The sequence below is a fragment of the Ammodytes marinus genome (assembly GCF_949987685.1).
Source record: "Ammodytes marinus genome assembly, chromosome: 13".
Lineage (NCBI taxonomy): Eukaryota > Metazoa > Chordata > Actinopteri > Uranoscopiformes > Ammodytidae > Ammodytes > Ammodytes marinus.
This window is the reverse complement of record NC_137217.1, coordinates 12,308,431-12,326,938: the sequence shown is the minus strand read 5'-3', so window position 1 is coordinate 12,326,938 and position 18,508 is coordinate 12,308,431. Positions and strand designations below refer to the sequence as shown.

The 18,508-nt window shown below is 40.7% G+C and overlaps 1 protein-coding gene across 1 annotated transcript in view; it reads right to left on the bottom strand.

The window, feature by feature from the left end:
- The window catches only part of trak1a (trafficking protein, kinesin binding 1a), a 36,239-nt gene extending 34,916 nt beyond the window's left edge, over positions 1-1,323 (bottom strand). The window contains exon 1 of the mRNA XM_080039744.1: positions 1,221-1,323. The gene's annotated coding sequence lies outside the window, so the exon portion shown is untranslated. The remainder of the gene's footprint in view (positions 1-1,220) is intronic.
- Positions 1,324-18,508: the final 17,185 nt, after the last annotated feature.

Below are 18,508 nucleotides of genomic sequence, written 5' to 3'. Positions count from 1 at the left end.
ACCAAGCATTGCATGGCATTGAAGCCCTGAGGTGTCAGTCAGACTGAGCAAGGCTTGGCCTGCAAACTCAAGTAGGGTGAAAACATGTATTTTACCCAGCTGCTTTGGTTACCTTTCAACTGGTGAATTGACAACTTTAACAGTATAAATGCACTGCAATGTTACAAACTTGAAGGTGTTCACACTAATACAAGGGATGGAGGCCATGGTTAAAGGTTGCAAGGGTGTGTGCTACACAGGAAACTGTTGTTTGTATGTAAGAAACTTCTATTGTCTGAATCTCTGATGAACTGACTTGTTTACTGTGGTGCTGTACAATGTAAGTGCTGGGCAGGACTTATGGCCTTGATGAAATGGCTTTTGGCCAGGCTGTATTCAGCTCCCTTTTCCTTCCTATGAGCTCATTCCTTATTGACCTCCCACAAATACTCAAACAGTGGCCTAGTGCAATTGCTATGTCAGTTGTTTCATGACATGAGACAAAAGATGGTGTTCTGGACTCAATATAAGCCCTATCCTAGTCCTAAAACTATGATTCTAAAAGAGCCGTGTGTCATCAGTTTTTGTTTCGAATTTGAGAAAATCTAGACTGTCGCATGATTTGCTCTGTTATTATTAATTTTAAATCAATGTCCTTTAATATAGTATCTGTTTCATGACCAGATTCTTGCTCCAGGCTGTTAAGAGAATGGAGATGGGCCACAGCACAGCTAATATCTGACCACTGGAGACATGAGTGTCCCCCTGCTCCCTTTGGAGAGGGGGATGAGTGGGGAGAAGAAAAGAGAGGGGGAGATGAGTGAACGAGTTGACAGTGACAGTCCACTGGGAGTTCGTTTCACATGCTGCCGTATAACACAGAGCTGTGGTCCCCCAGAGCTGCTCCAATGACAGGATGTGACATTAGGAAAGGGTCAGAGAGGGGGCCAGTTTCTCACAGCTCTTCATTCCCCCCCTTTACATGAAGACACCATCTTTTTTTATCAGCTCACTATGTTGTCTACAGCGTATAAGAGAGTATTACAGAGTTCTTAAAAACTTTTAATCGGGTTAAAGTTTGATGTAGAACTTCTGTGATACATAACTTTTTTTTATAGATTCACACACAACCAGACTTCTACATGTTTAGTAGTAACTAGTGCTGATTCAACACAGACATATGGTTTTCCAGTAAGTTTTGTCTTCTTATGGTTATAATAACATATTGGTGCAAAAATGACCTGTGATTGTCTCTGCATCTCTGTAGGTGGCTTTGAACCGACTTGCTTCACAGACATACTCCTCCTCTTCCTCTTCCTCCTCTTGGCTGGCCAATCGGAGCTCTGGATTGTGGAGCCGAGCTGTGCCTTCAGAAGACTGTTGAGGGGACGGGCCAGGGGAGCGGGGGGGCTGGGGAGAGGAAGTCTTCGGGTCCAGCTTGGCGCCGAGTGGTTACCGATTTAAAACGGAACCGGCCATGGACAAAACCCGGGACATGCCACACAGGGCAGTTTGGGAGTAGCAGAACCACAAGCACACTCTTTGATCGTACAGATGTTGTTTACTGTGTCCCTGAAAGAGAGAAAGGGAAGAGACAACAAAAGACAGGAGGAGAGGATTTAATTGGCATACTTTTTTTTTTTTTTATCACAAGGTAGAAAAAAAAGATACATACAAATAAGTAAGATTGCAAATGCAAAACAGAATACATAATTTTTCCCGCTCACACCTGGGGCGAACCGCAGTATTTATAGACATGGTGTCGCACTCAGCTGCATGACGGCTGTTCAAAAAAAGAGAACACATGCTAAAGTGTAGATAATTGAAGACATACACCGATAGATTTATCGGTCGTCCATAGATATTAAATAAAGAATAATCTATCTAAAGTTTACATGTATCTGTCTATCTACAGTGTGTATCTATCTATCTATCTATCTATCTATCTATCTATCTATCTATCTATCTATCTATCTATCTATCTATCTATCTATCTATCCAAAAAGTAAGTTCAGTGAGCGATGAAAAAACAAAAAGCCTAAAAACCTCAAAGGCAGACACAAGTACAACACAATCATAATACTCATCACAAAAAAAGGAACTTGACAGAGCTTCTAAAAATAGTCATGTCTTCAAAACCCACATAATCTCTCTCTCTCACACACACACACACACACACACACACACACACGTCTTTAGATGTACACCTCCACTCACCATCAAAAATACAGCTGTGGTTTACATTGCACCACACCTTCCATTTCTCTACCTTCTGTATTCCCCGTCTTATTTTCTAGAATCCATCTACAGTACCTCCTTCCTACACTATCTATATTTATCTCTCTGCAATCTTTCTTTTTCCACCCTAGCCTCCTTTTGGACATATTGAGTCAGATCTTGATGCCTTGTGGGAAGAAGAATTTAGGTCACACAGTTTCCATTATTAAGGACATCCAAATGCCCAGCAAGCACTGTTGCTAAGGACAACAAACCAAACAGTGGCTCAAGAACATGTGACGCGCTGCAATGACATGTTTCTTCTATAAAAAGGTCAGCTCCGGGTCCCTCTGATCTTTTTTGAAACTAATAACTGCAGTAATGCTGACCAGACAGTACTGTATTTTCAAGTTGTATTTCTACAGTACCTGGATCAACAGTACCAGGATCCCATATGTTATTACAACAACATTCCCCACCCCTTACGGTCCATCCAGCAGCACTGACAACAGCAGGGTTGGGTTGAGTGAGTTTCAGAGGAAGTGAAAGATTTCAAAGGGTTGATGTAGCTGGTGCTCAAGAACACAATGGTAACAGCTAAAACAAAATGCTCCAGGACAAGGTGTGGTTTTATACTTTCTTGCATGTTTATTGTTATTTTTTTTACACTACACAGTCACAGCGTTTGTTTGCTCAGTGAGTGTTCAAATTTGACTGCAATTTCTATTCTACCACACAACAACAATATGTGGGCCTTTTAATAGTCAATGTTGTTATGTTTATTTAAAAAAATACAACTTTTAAACAATATGATTCATCAAAAAACTGTTAACAGATCATAAGCAAGGTATTGACTATAGTCCACCAGGTAAAGTCCCAATTGTTCTGTGGGGGGAAACTGGCCAGACTGACATCTGAATACAAACATATTGTTCTTACAGACAGCCCCTACTGATTTTAAGGAAGGAGGCTTCACTCTTTGCTAGATACCTCAGTTGTATGTGGCAAACAGTGAAACCCTCTGGAAACCCTTGCTATTTTGAAATAAACCTTTTGCTTTAACAAAGTATCTTTCTGCTTTTTTATCACCACAGTTCTTAATGACCCCCCCAAACCACGACCCCATACGAAAAAATACTGTATGTCCATTGGTGTATCTAGAAGTGAGTGTGTATTCATTCTTAGTCCAATACACGTCTGTCAGAAAATGATGCATTCTCCACCATTCACAGATGGTTTCTCATGTATTATGTTAATAAGTTACTCCTGGCTGTATTTTAACTGTAACGATATGGACATTACAACAGACTACAACAATTAATTTTCCAGCTAGTAAAGGAAACAAGAGTTACACCACCCTCACATTCTTTCCATCCACAGCTAACATCCACCCTAAGACAACCGAGTCAAGCCCAGATCACTTTGGGTGTTGCAACTTGACTTTGTCATCCCTCCTCCAACACAAAGATCACACGCACATCAGGACATTTTCAAATGCAGCATCTGCACTTTGAATTGGTTTCCACTGGCTGGTAAGACTATGATACAACATAGAACAAACTATGTCTATTCATCCAGAACTTTCACTGTTTGCACCAGTTTATACGGAGCCAATACAGGATAGAGTCATTATGTTATTAGTCAGTCTATGTGCTAAATCAGCCTGTCTACTGCATGCCAGTCAATACGTCAATTCATAAAGCAATCGTTGCAGCACTTTTTAACATTAAGTGCTTAGGTTTGTCCTTGCTAGAGGGGATTTCCTTACTTTCCATAGCCGATCATTGAGAGCACTTTGACATGGAGTACTGCTGGTTTCCATTTGTTTTAATGTGTATGTCTGTGTGTGTCTTAGTTAGACAATGGAATAAATAGAGGACATGCTGATGGATAACTGGTTCTAGTGACTTCACACACTGAGCCTGACAAGGTGTTAGCTGGAGATCTAACACAACACAGTGTTGAACAACTTCCTCTGAATGCTCCTGGCCATGAGAGACTCAAGTGGAGGAGTACGGAATCTCAAATCAGCTTCAAGATATACAGTATATAGTATAGTTAAATGTTTTCTGTCTGCCTTAAGAAACTGTCCATAGCCTCAATGACAGATGGGTGACAGCCATGTTCCTACAAAGTCATTAGAAACTAAGATATGCCAGCTGTAAACATGTAAAAAGCCGCCTCAAATCTCCTGCCATTAAAGTTATTGAAGCCGAGAGAAATCAGGAGAGCAGAGTGAACATCGGTTGCTAGAGAAAACTACAGTGTCAACATTATCCTGTGTACTGCTTAATTACACAGATAAGACAGTTTCACAAAGCATCAGATGTTTGATTTTAAGTGTTGTATGTATAAAACATTCAGTGTCAGTTTACAATGGCATGGTCACAAAGCTGTTTTTGTGGATTTAGGATTGCCATTTAAAAAAAATTATTTCAAAATGCTATTTTAAAACCTAATAGGATTTTCAACTTTGAACATAAATGCAAACTAAGGTCAGTCCAGGATGCAGCACTTTCTGTTATCCACTTTACGATCAATGAATCCAATCAATACTCAAATATCCTCTCTATGTGACAGACACAATCAGTAATACTACTCTCTTTTAGAGATGAAACTCACAGAAGAAATGTATTTTACTAAAAACATTGAATTTATTAACATTCATTCTGATTTATTTTATTAAAAGTAAAACAAAACAAATTCCACAAGAAGTTCGAAATAAGCATTAAAAAAATCTTCAGTTCACCAGGATATATTTACAATGTTAGTTACATTATATTTATTTAGGTTTGCACTGCAGCTCAAGGATTTCAACTGCTCCACATGGCAAAGCCGTGGTTAATGAGAGAGAAGTAAACGTTAACTTGTTAGTGATGTTATGCAACACTATTACTCCACCAGGCTTCATACATTCATGAACATCTTCTCAGTCACTAATTAACATTTAACAAACATGAATGCTCTCTCTCCTCTCGAAGAATAGTTTCAGCTGCAAGGAAAATAGGCAAATGTTCAGCTTATTTGAAAATAACCATCTCATTTTGTACCACGGTAAGGATGTCGTGCTATTGGCTATATTTGACAACTGCAATAATGATAGGGGGTTTTCTTGTGAGCAAGTTTGATTAAAAGTCCAAAATTTGAAGCGGCATTCTGTATCACGCTATGCTCAACCTGTGCCCATAAGCTTTTACTGTAATCTATTAATTATATTATTATTTACTGTTTTTAGGTGTAATTGTTTGGCACTATGGTCTCAACATAAGATGATGTACTTTATACAAGTTGTAAATGATGTATTCATTCGTGTTGTTATCTAATCCATCAATATTACAAGTGTCATGCACATCCATCACATCATAGGTGTTTTCACTTTCCACACTAAGATGTCCTCCCTCATGACAGTGTGGGAGTATGCTATGGGAGTGTACACATGCACACTGAAGCTTGGCCTTACTAATCATCTACAGTGCCTTGCAAAAGTATTCATACCCCTTGGAATTTTGCACATTTTGTCACATTAAAACCACACACGTACATTTATTTTATTGGGATTTCATGTGAGAGACCAACACACAGTGGTGCATCATTGTGAAGTGGAATTAAATGAAATATGGTTTTAAATTTTTTTTAGAAATAAAAAACTGAAAAGCGTGCCGTGCATAAGTATTCAGCCCCCCTGAGTCAATACGTTGTAGAACCACCTATCGCTGCAATAACAGCTGCAAGTCTATTGGGCTATGTCTCCGCCAGCTTTGCCCATCTAGAGACTGATATGTTTGCCCATTCTTCTTTGCAAAATAGCTCAAGCTTCAGATTCAGCATCAGATTGGGTGGAGAGCTTCTGTCAACAGCAATTTTCAAGTCTTTCCAGATATTCTCAATTGTATTGAGGTCTGGACTTTGACTGGGCCATTCTAACACATGACTATGCTTTGATTGGAACCATTCCATAGTAGATCTGGCTGTATGTTTAGGGTATTTAACCTTCTGGAAGGTGAACCTCCACCTCAGTCTCAAGTCTTTTGCAGACTCTAACAGGTTTTTCTGCCCTGTATTTGGCTCCATCCTTCTTCCCATCAACTTAAACAGCTTCCCTATCCCTGCTGAAGAAGACGACCCCAACAGCATGATGCTGCCACCACCATGTTTCACGGTGGGGATGGTGTGTATATGGTGATGTGCAGTGTTAGTTTTCTGCCACACATTGCGCTTTGCGTATAGGCCAAAAACTTTAATTTTGGTCTCATCTGACCAAAGCACCTTCCTCCAACACTTGCCACAAGCCATGCGGGGGACACAGCATATTCAGATGAGACCAAACTTGAAGTTTTTGGCCTGAATGCAAAATGCAATGTGTGGCGGAAACTAACACTGCACATCACCCTATACACACCATCCCTACCGTGAAACATGGTGGTGGCAGCATCATGCTATGGGGATGCTTTTCTTCAGCAGGGAAGAGTGAAGCTGTTTAGAGTTGATGGGAAGATGGATGGAGCCAAATACAGGACAGAAAACCTGTTAGAGTCTACAAAAGACTTGAGACTGGGGTGGAGGTTCACGTTCCAGAGGGACAACTAGCCTAAAAATACAGCCAGATCTACTATGGAATGGTTTAAATCAAAGCATAGTCATGTGTTAGAATGGTCCAGTCAAAGTCCAGACCTCAATACAATTGAGAATCTCTGGAAAGACTTGAAAATTGCTGTTCACAGACGCTCTCCATCCAATCTGATGCTAAATCTGAAGCTCAAGCTATTTTTTAAAGAAGAATGGGCAAAAATGTCAGTCTGTAGATGGGCAAAGCTAGTGGAGACATACCCCAAATAGATTTGCAGCTTTGCAGCAATAGGTGGTTCTACAAAGCATCGACTCAGGGGGCTGAATACTTTTGCACGCCACACTTTTCAGTTTTTATTTATAAAAAAAAATTCATTTCAGTTTCATTTTCATTCCAATTCACAATTATGCGCCACTTTGTGTTGGTCTATCACATAAAATCCCAATAAAATAAATGTACGTGTACACAATATAACGTGACTAAATGTCGAAAATATCAAGGGGTATGAATACTTTTGCAAGGCACTGTAACTAACTTTATCACCTATAATAGAGGTGTGCAGGATTTATTGAAGTGTTGAGGGATCCTCATCATTCAGGAAGACACCACAACACGGGAAAAAATGGAGGCCCAAATTTTTCTTTTTAAATGTGTTATTTAAAAAATAAATGTTTGCTTGTCTAATGTGTTATCATCATGATAAACGAGCATTACTGGTGTAAATGATACGTGAACTACAGAACACTAAGATGTTTTGTCAAATTGTCATATTGAGTTTATCGTAGCATTGTGTTCAGCATGTGTATAGTCTCTGTGCCATGATTGGTTTATGGTGAGTGGAGTGGGGTTTAGACAGAATGAACTGGAGTAAAAGAGAGGTAATCCTCTGTAGATGCATACCCCCGACACGTGACTCTGAAACCACCACCTCATTCATTTCAAAGCATCCTACTGTGCCCACTCAAATGCAGACTGCAACAAGTTCTTTGTTTTCCTAAAGACTCATATCTAGCAAGCTTGTTGCCAGATACAAACCCAGATCTGATACCATTACTCAGAGACAAACACATGGGAGGAGAGACAAAGAGGAAGAGAAAGAGAGAAGTCAAGTCACGTGATCAGTCCAAAGGATGTTGAGACATCCTTTCTGAAGTCCTTTAAATCCCATCATGTAATGACAGAGCATAACACCTCCTGGCTGAAAAGTATAGTGTGGAGGGACACTGGCCAGACTGACAATACATCTGAATACTGAATACAAACATATTGTTCTTACAGACAGCCCCTACTGTTCTCTGGCCAGCCTGCCCCTCCCACGTTTACAATAACAATGTACGCATATTGGAACTGTCTGTCTCTCCTACTGTTCTCTGATCAACCTGACCCCTCCCATGTTTACAATGTCAATATATTAGAACTGTCTGCCTCTCAGCCTGTCTCTCCTAAACTCCCACTGTAATGTAATTTAGACGTCTCCCCCCTGGGGAGCAAAAGTTCCTTAAATATGTGATGATTTTAAGGAAACGGCGCCACTAGTGACCCCTCCGGAGGAACCCTTGCTATTTTGAAATAAACCTTTTGCTTTAACAAACGTATCATTCTGCTTTATCTCACTACAATAGTGCTAGTAAAGAGAGAATGTAAGTCTGTTTGACAGCTTCACTGAAGAGCCTGTCAGGAAGGAAGACACGGCATCCAGGAAGAACACAGATGAAAATAGGATAGAGGAAGGGACAGATAAAATGATAGAGAGGTGGAAGGAAAAATAGATCAAATAGAAGAGATAGAGGGATTGGGATGGGGTAGTAACTGGGGTTGAAACAATGTTAATTATAATATTTAATTAGTTTAACTATGAGTCATTTGAACTATTTTAACTATGGCTGAGTTAGCCATACAACCTAGACGTACAAGACACTCGATTGTATGGCTAATCCTATTGGGTTTGAACAAAGTTGGCACAGCACAGGAGTCTTGCTATAGCCTTCAGCTGATTTCATCAAACATGCAGCCTGGCAAGGAGACATTGTGTACAAGAGCTGTGTATACAAGAGCTGGGTTAAAGTTGTGATGGTTTTTCCTTCAATAAAAAAGGTGCCTTCCCACATGTGATACGATACTGACAAAACACCATCTGACATCTAATATAAGAGTTCTGAGAAGGATTGTCCGGTGCAGTATAGGCTCCTGCCTGCATACATCTGGCATTCCTTGTACAGTAAAGATGCATGATTTACAGCTTCAGTCTGTAGGCTTCACACACAGCTGCACCTCTTCAGCTCAGTTCAGTCAAGTGCAACGCTGACACTAAAACATTTTGCAATGTTTGCAAATTCACAGGTTTCTTTCAGTTCCAAATAGTTTGATTGCATCACGGTTATTAGCCTTATCAGTATCATTCCATCCATACAACTATATTGTTATATCTTGACCATCAATCTGAAACTATGAACTTTTTTTTTTTTTTTTTTTTTTACAACTGCATCAAATAGTTTAATATGCATCAACATGAGTGATAATCTTCAGGGCTGTACAAAAGGCACTGAATCTATTTTTTTTTGGCGCAGCAGTAAATGAAGTATCATTTTAGCAGTATCAGAATGGCTATGGCAGTGAGTCCAGTCCGTGACAGTCAAGATCAGCCATATGACATTCAAAGCTACAGGCAACACATAACATCTCCTCACCTCGACTTGAACTAACCACTCAAACACACATATTCACTCAAGCCCGTCCACGCTGCAGTTTGTATTGTGCTTCATATTTGTGATTTCGCTAAAGTGAAACTCAACAAGCAATAAATCATAAAGTTTCTCAACATTGATGGTGTGCAATAAAAGAGCTTTGAAGTTAATCAAGGGCTGCAGGATACATAAAAGCAACCTTTGGCCTCTTGTGTGTCCTTTCTCTTCCAATAAACAAGGTCATCCCTTTACAGCTGTAAGTCTATGCGCTGGCAGAGTCCAACACACACACTGCTGGGTGTCCTGATCGTTTTTATTTTTTTGTTGATCGTCATGCATCGGGCCCTTGAGAAGGGAGACTGCTTTTAGGCTTACTAGGTTACAAAATATTCATATCAAACAACTCCAACTATTAAAAGTGATCCCCCATATGCTGTAAGCCTTTGAATGTGTGTATGTTTGTGTGTATGTGTGGAGGGGGACAGAGAGGTCAGACGGGAACAAACACCCCCCACAGCCCATCTGTCAGTCGCTCTATCTGTCTGACATGTGAGCTGTGTGTTGAGGTTCAGCCTCTGGTTGCGTACGTTCTCAGAAGTGTTTGTGTTACCGCCGAGGCCTGCTGTGTGTCCGAGCAGTGAGACGCTACGCAGGCCTTCCACTGATCATGTGCTGTTAGCTGGCAAAACCAACTAGGACCTTATTTAGCTTCTGGCTGAGAAACTGTCCTGATCAGCAGAGTATAGCTGAGGTAAAGTATGTGTTTTGCAGCCTCTTCAACACAAAACACATCTCAGTCAAGATTCACGCACCATCTCCCTAAAGGTCTTTGTGATTGTTTGCACAAGGGAAATCTGAATACAACTAAGTCAATAGTGTTTAACTGAAGGAAATCAATAAGGGAAAATGGGTTTAACTTGTATACACATACTAATTGCATTTGATTAAAACCAAACAGATGCAACCAACCTACAGTAGGTGTATAGGCTAGGTGACATGAAGAGAGGGTAAAAACATGCATGCATCACAAATGGTTTGCATCGAATCTGATGGTTATAAAGGTTAGCATGACATGTTAACTTAATAGCCTACTAGCCTAACTTTTAACCATGGTAATGAATGGTAGACCTACACTTTACAAAACGGTATGTCCAATTGTTATAGGTAGCTGATGTCACTGACTGAACAGAGGAGTAGCCTAAACATGTCACTTAATATTTGAGGCAAAACGTCTCTGAAAGTTAGCTGTGATAACGGACTGACCGTTTAGTGAGACAGGAGGATTTTAGTCACTTTTAATGAGGGGAGGCAGATTTACTGGGATAGGTTTAGGCCTATCTTAATCTGAAATCTATCTTATTAAAACGGTGCTCACAAGCTGCTGTGAAAAACTCGAGGCTTTTTTATTTCGGAGTCTGACAAAATATGATAAAACAGAGATAGGAACTTAGGCTGTTGGATCAAGAGAGACGGATTGCTCACATAAACCGCATGGGCCGTCTATTTGGTCACAGCATAGCCTAATCAGCAGATGAATGCGACGAGGAAATGAGAAAATATAAGTTTCACTGAGGGAGATTGATTGGTAAAACACCATTACAAGTTACTAGCTACTCAAATAATAAGTAGCCTAATCGTTAAGCGGTCCGTTACCATATCGTAGAATAGCACGCTGCACCTGCTCCACTATCACCATGATCATCAAGCTTTAAATCTGAACGTTCACACTCTCACATCACACTTCTTAACTTACCTCGTTGGGAGACAGCGTGGACTTCCCCGGATAGGCACATTTAGTCCGTTTTCTTCTGTTTGGCGACTACCTATAAACTTTTCACAGGTTCAATCAGCTCACTTTCTCTATGAGGTCGAGCCAAAACGCTACAACATCACCGGTGTTGTGTCACGGTCGAAATGTGTTCCCCCGTTACTTTAACCTCACGGCCGTAATCCTGACCTGAACCAGTGGTCTTCTGAGATGCTTAACCGGACCCAGCCGTAGGCTGCCCTCACTTCTAAACAGTTATCTCTACTACCACGCCTGGACGTAACCTAACCTAAACCCCTACCCGAACCGCGGAGGGAGGGCACCGCTGCAGGAAACAAAACTGGTGTCGGATTATCAAACCACAAGCAGGCGGAAAACGAGCTAAGTGAGCGGAAAAATACACAATATGTAATTAAGTCAGCCCCGTGCCTGTTCACAAAACTTATGCAGCTTTTTTTGGCTTCTATTCAAGAGGGGGGTAGCTAACCGGCTTGGTAGAAACAAAGCTGCTGAGCAGAGCTGCGCCAAAGCTAAAAACAATGTGGCGCTACATCCGGTGTGAGGCATTTCAAAATAAACTGCATTAATAAAACATGTTTCAAAACATGAGACTTCACTTTTCTGTTTTTAGTGGTCTGTTTTGATTACAGCATATCTATTAAACTGTGCAGACAAGCCTAGGCATACATACGATAGGCTAGCCTACATACCCTCACAGGTACTTTGTAATCTTTCTGCTTGCCCAGATAGGCCTAGTGAAGGCATTGTAAGGAAAACTCCATTGTAGTGTAGGCTAATGCTGAAACTGTCAGCCTGCCCTAATCCACATATTTTTCTTAAAAATAATCCTTTAAAAATTAAAATGGTAAATAGCCTATTATAATTAAATGTGTTATGGCAAGAAAGCTTTCAATGTCGATACAGTAGGTGTTCTATTCAGTCATACGAGTAGGCCTATGCACCACAGTGCCACATTTATTGAGCTTGTTGATAACCCCACATTGAACAGTAATGGAAATGTGATAATTTAATAGTATATTTTCAAACTAACACCAATCCAGAGCAATATTTTCAGTTTAAATAATAATCACATCATCTGTCTCACACATGTCTGTGTGGTTCTACTGTCCATCTAACCCACATAACTGCTTCTTCGGTGAGCAAGAGGAGACCGTAACTTGGCAGGACAGCTCTATGAATTTGAAAGAAAGACCCCAATCTTAAAAATGTCCCCCTACATTCTTGATAGTGGGTCATCTGAGCGTGGCAGACAATCGCTGCACAAAAAAGGGTAATCCTTGATGCAGCAAAGTTGTCACCAGTCATTAAAACAGCCCGCCTGTCATGTTGGGGATATCATATATAGGCCTATATATACATAGGCTATTAATTGTGCAACGTTGTAAGAAGCAAAAGTGGTGTAAAGCATTTTTGAATTTAATATATTTCTTACTTTTATTTTGTAGATAAAAATTTACTCGCAGGAAGTGGTTCTCTGGACATGTATGCTGTCCATAGGTAACATTACAGGTTATGAAGTTTATAATGTGAAGTTCCATTCACTGAGTATTTCCATTTTCCTGTTCATTCTCTCTACATCTTTAGGAATAAGCTTACAAGGCAGTGTAAATGTAGGGTTACACCCTATTTCACCATGTCTGTTTCTGCAATCTATGCTACTTATAGGCTCATGATTGTGTTAAGCTTTTTATAACTGTTCCCAAACTCATTGTAGAAGAACTACGCTTCACTGATTAGATTGACTTGGCTTTTATTCCTCCATTATGTCAACATCATCACCGTGAAAAACTATATAAGAAAAATACAAACAGAAATATTGTAAATACACAGAAATACAATATCCTACACATTACAAACATATTAAACAAAGTTGACAAACATACCGTGTGCGCCTTCTTTCTTTTGTTGGGAAGAGTTAGCTTTAAATAATATTGTCCGTCATATTCATCCAGGGAGAGTACCGCGAAAAAGCATAATTGACAGCCCTTATTCTGACAGCATCACGTGAACGCACGTCACAAACAATACACATTTTCACCAGTAGATGGCGGCGGCGCCACACCTATTTAGCTCTATATTCATTAATTATCACCAAAATAAAATATGCTTCTGAGACAGCTACACTGCCACCAAAATTACAAAAATTGTATAAACCATATTCAAACAAATTGTTACAATGCTGTAATTTTCAATAAATCAAAATGACAATAAACTTTCACATGCCACGTGTTTTCCTTGCCTTTTTAAGATTAACATGAACTTAAAACAACACTTATGTGTTTAATAGTCTCTTCTGGAACTACTTCTTCAACAGTAGTTTAGGAATCATTCTCGACTAGTACAACTAGTTTTTGGACTGGTCTTTCAAGAAGAGATGGTCGTGTCAAGCGTTCACCTTTCTTCCCCAAGTCTCTCTGTCCCATTTGAATCTTGACTTTTCGCACGAGTCCATCATCATCTTCACCTGCTTCAACCACTCTGGCCAATTTCCACTCATCTCTGGGAATATTATCGTCTTTGACAATCACTATATCCCCAACTTTGACATTTCTTTTAGGTGCATGCCACTGTTGTCTCAGGCTTATATTAGCCAGATATTCTTTACGCCATCTGCTCCAGAATTGTTCAGTCAAGTACTGTACTCTTCGCCACCTTTTTCTGGCATACAAATCTTCTTTGACAAAAATGCCTGGAGGCGGAAGCGCCACACGGGTCTTCATTGTGAGCAAATGGTTAGGCGTTAATGGCTCAACACTTTTGGGGTCATTGATTGTATTTGTTGTGAGAGGACGATTATTCACAATCGACATGGCCTCATAAAAGAATGTTCTCAATGAAGTATCATCCAGTCTTCCTTTAGCTTGTGCCAGAACCGAGCTCATCACACTCCTCACTGTCCTTATTTGGCGCTCCCAAACTCCTCCTCTGTGGCTGGCTTCGGGAACATTCATAAGGAAGTCACATTGTTTTGTTGCCAGATATGTGGAAATCCTTTCTTGATCCAGCTCATTTAGATTTTTCTCCAACTCATTCTTTGCCCCGACAAAATTTGTGCCTTGGTCAGATCGAATCTGTCTCACTGCTCCTCTTATTGCTATGAAGCATCTCAGCGCATTCAAAAAGGCGTCGGTGGTGAGATCTTCCAACATCTCAATATGAATTGCTCTGGAGCTTAAGCATGTTAACAACAGACCATATCTCTTATATTCCTTTCGACCTTGTTTTGTGTGAAAGGGGCCAAAACAGTCAATTCCTGTATATGAGAATGGAGGTGAGGGCTCTAACCTGTCAACAGGCAAGTCTGCCATACGTTGCTCTTCGGTTGGTCCCCGCAGCTTTCTGCAAGTGACACAACATTTAATGTGCGTTGCCACTACTTTGCTGGCACCCATTATCCAGTATCCACTGGCCCTGAGTTCGTTCAGAGTTTGGCCACGGCCTTGGTGCTGTGTTTTCTTGTGACAGTTGTCCAATATTAGTTGTGTAATAATTCCTTCCTTAGGAAGTATTACTGGATGTTTCAACTCAAATGATGCTGTAGACTTTCTTAGCCGTCCTCCAACCCTGAGCAGCCCATCTACAAGAATAGGATCTAGTTGGTACATCTTGTGAGTTGTTGGTAGCTTAGCAGATTTGTTACTGAAGCGTTTCAATTCTTCTTCAAAGGCTCCCCTTTGAGCTGCTTGAATGAGAGTAAATGCAGCTTTTCTTCTTTCTTCAACCGTAATGGGCCCTGACTTGTCTCTTTTAGTCAGTCTTTGGATCCGAGCAATGACTTTAGTAGCTGTGTCCCAATCAGGCAATCCTGACAACCTTTCCAGGAAGTTGTCACTTTCAAAAACATCCGTTTTAAGGACCTTGACCTCTGGGTCACCTACAAGTAGCTCTGGGGATCCCTGGTTGGTAACAATGTCTCTTTGCCATAAAAACGTAGGTCCAGTGAGCCAGTTAGAATCAATAAGATCTGCCACCTTGAGGCCTCTGGATGCATGGTCGGCAGGGGTTTGTTTTGTGTCTACTTCTTCAGCATCACAATCTTTGAATACACCATCCATGAATTTTACATAATCCTCTTTGTACTTGGGATTTTTGTCCATTTTTCTTTTCAGATGCTTCAGTCGAACTGTAGCAAGCTGCTTGTTGTTTTGAAGTTCAGGACGCTCTCTGAAAGGTAGGGGCATTTCCAAATGACCTTCATTATCGTATTCGATTTTCCCTTTCAATAGCTGAAGAAACTGAATGTCCTCTTGGGATATGTTCCTGTCTCTGGGGTTTGTGTCCTGAAAATCTGTTTCCAATGCCTTAATCACAGATGCAGGTGTGATAACAGGAAGCTCTTTTACAGAAATACGATGGCAGATCCCTGTCACATCGCTAGCATTCGTCCACGGATTTCTGGATCCCACTATACTCCAGCCCAACTCAGTTTTTACTGCATATGGCTCATTATTGTCTCCTGACACTACCTGTATTGGTTTTAGAGCCCTGGCGCAGTCATAGCCAATCAGGAGTCCAGCAGGACAGGCCAACAGATCTGGCATCTCATTTGCAATGCTGAGTAGGTGAGACCAGGCTTTGGCTGTTTCAGAGGTGGGAATACTACTTTCTTCCAGCGGTATGTATTCTTGTGTATATGCGGGTGGTAGCTCAATATAGTTCTGTGAATGATATCCTCTCACCTTGAGGCCACTCACTTTTTGGCAGTGAGCTATTGACCCTCTGTCAGTCATCGTTGACAACTTCAATTTAACGGGTTCTGTATCTGCTTGAAGATTTTCACAAATATCATGGTCAATAAATGTGTTACTGCTCTGAGTGTCCAGTAGTGCGTACACCAACCTTTCTGAACTGCCTTCTGAGGAACAGGAGAGCCAAACTGGAACAATCATGGATGTGCGATTACTGTTGTCTGCTCTCACACTGCATGAGAGAGTGGAAGCACTTTCCTCTTCTGTTTGTGTTTTGGGCCTCTCCTTTTGAGGACGTTCTTCATGAAGTGGAGCGGGATGGCTGCGCCTGCAGATGTTGCAACTGGCCCTCTGACGGCAGTTTTTTGAGACATGACCAACTCTCAGGCAGCCAAAACACATTTTGTTATCCATGACAAATCTTTTTCTTTCTTCTAGCGGCATAGCTGCAAATGTATCACACTTGTATATGTAGTGTTGCTGTTTACAACAAATACATTCAACTTGCCTTTTTGTCTGAGGAGAAGAAGAGCTGACCTTTGAAGCTGTATTACTGTTTGATGCACTTGAGTCCTTGGAGTTAGGTGTTGAAGTCACTTGTGTTGATGCCACAAAGACACGGGCGTTGATGTGTCCTTTTTCCTTCACAGGTTTTTCATCTGTATTTTTCAGTGCAAAGAGAGAGGAGACTGGATTGCAGGCTATGTGTGCCTCTTCTGCTACAAAGGATGAAAAATCCTTGAAATCTGGATATTGCTTGCCTTGATCCAATACTTTGGTGACATGCCGGTTCCAGCGGGTCGTTAGCCAGTCAGGAAGTTTCAGTAGTAACCTTTGATTCTCTTCACAGTCATCCAAAACCTTCAGACCTTGCACGTGGGGCATTGCATTGTTACAACAAATGAGAAAATCACTTAACTCCCTTAATTTAAGAGAATCCTTTGGTCCAATTTTTGGCCAGTTATTCAGTTTTCCCCTAAATGCTCTTTGGACTACGAAAGGGTGACCATAGCGCTTTCTTAGAGCATCCCAAGCTTGTGTGTATGCTTCTCCATCGCTTCTGTAAAATGTCCCTTCTAACACACTTAGTGCTTCTCCACTTACATATTTTTTCAAATAGAATAGCCTCTGAGCTGGATCTGTACAACTGGTTTCGATGAGGGCTTTGAAACAGGTGCTCCATTCAGTGAATTTTAATGGGTCGCCTGTAAATACAAAGGGCTCTGGTGCTGGAAGTCTGGTCATAGCTAAGGATTCCTTTAATGCTTGGACCAACATGGCTTCATTTTCCATTTTCTCAGCTTTTATTTCAGAGGGAGGCATGACTGACGTGGTTTGGTAAACCTTGGCATTTTTGCTTTCAGAATTTTGGGATGGAGCGTATTCTCGAGTGCATTCCTTTTCTGAGCAAAAGGGGACTGGGCCACTGCTTCGCTGGGTTGGAGGCTGACGTAGAGGAGAAGTGCTTTTTACTTCTTCATCTAATATTTCAGCATTCAATTTTGATTCCTCTTCAGCATAAACATTATATTCAGCCTCTATTGCTTCAAGATCCCTTTTATCTTCCAGCATTTTTAGCTTCTCCTGCTGAGCTAACACCTCCTTCTTCTGAGCGGATATTTCCCATTCTCTGTTCATTTCAGCTCGTTTTGATGCCAAACGTGCTGCTGCATCTGTCCTTTTTACAGACACCACAGTACCTTGCTGACTACTTTTTCCAGCTCTAGACACAGTCGAGCCATAAATAGATCTGGCGTCTTCTCTTTGGAGTAACTGACTGAGTGATTCTTTCACTGCCACTGCATCAAACTCCTCTGTGTCGACTTCTGAATATCGCTTTTTAAGGAGAATGATTATTTCAGTAGTAACTGAGGTGCAGCTGTCCATTTTTCTTCTTATGTCTTGAGAGGGTGCGGTCAGTGCACGTAAGCTCTCATACTCTTGTTTCAGCTCTGACTCACAATTTTTAATTGATTTTGTCAATTCACCCAACTCAGATTTAGAGCAAGCATTCTTCAATTTAGATCTCACAAGCTGAATCTCTGCTTTGAATTTGACATAATCTATCAGAAAGTTTCTTTCATTTCTTGTGATCTCACTCGCTTTTAGCTCAAGCATTTTTCCTGTGAGGTGTTTTTCCCTTTCTGATCGTCTCACTTCCTTTTCAACCGGAGGTGCTTGCTCCTCAAGTCCTATTTTGTGTATTTCCAAATCTGCATGGATTTGTCCTATGCGTTCTTCAATTTGCTGTCTTTCTGATTCTTCAATGTCAGCTTCTAATTTATTTTCTAATTGTGCCTTCTCAGTTTCCAGAGCCAAAAGTACTTCATGTAGTACTCGAGTATCTGAGTTACTCTGCTCCATTTTCACAATTACTTTGAAATCACTGTTTAAATATTAGACACTTTTCTCAACTGACAATGTTTTCAAACTTGAAGGATGTATCTATTATTTATGACTTCTTGCAAAACATCCTTTTCCAAAAGAGTCAAATTTTTGCCTTCTCTTCATTGTGTAAGCGGCTGTTCAAGTATATCTTCTATGTGGATTTCGATAGGCCTAATGGAGTTTGAAGTATGGCCGT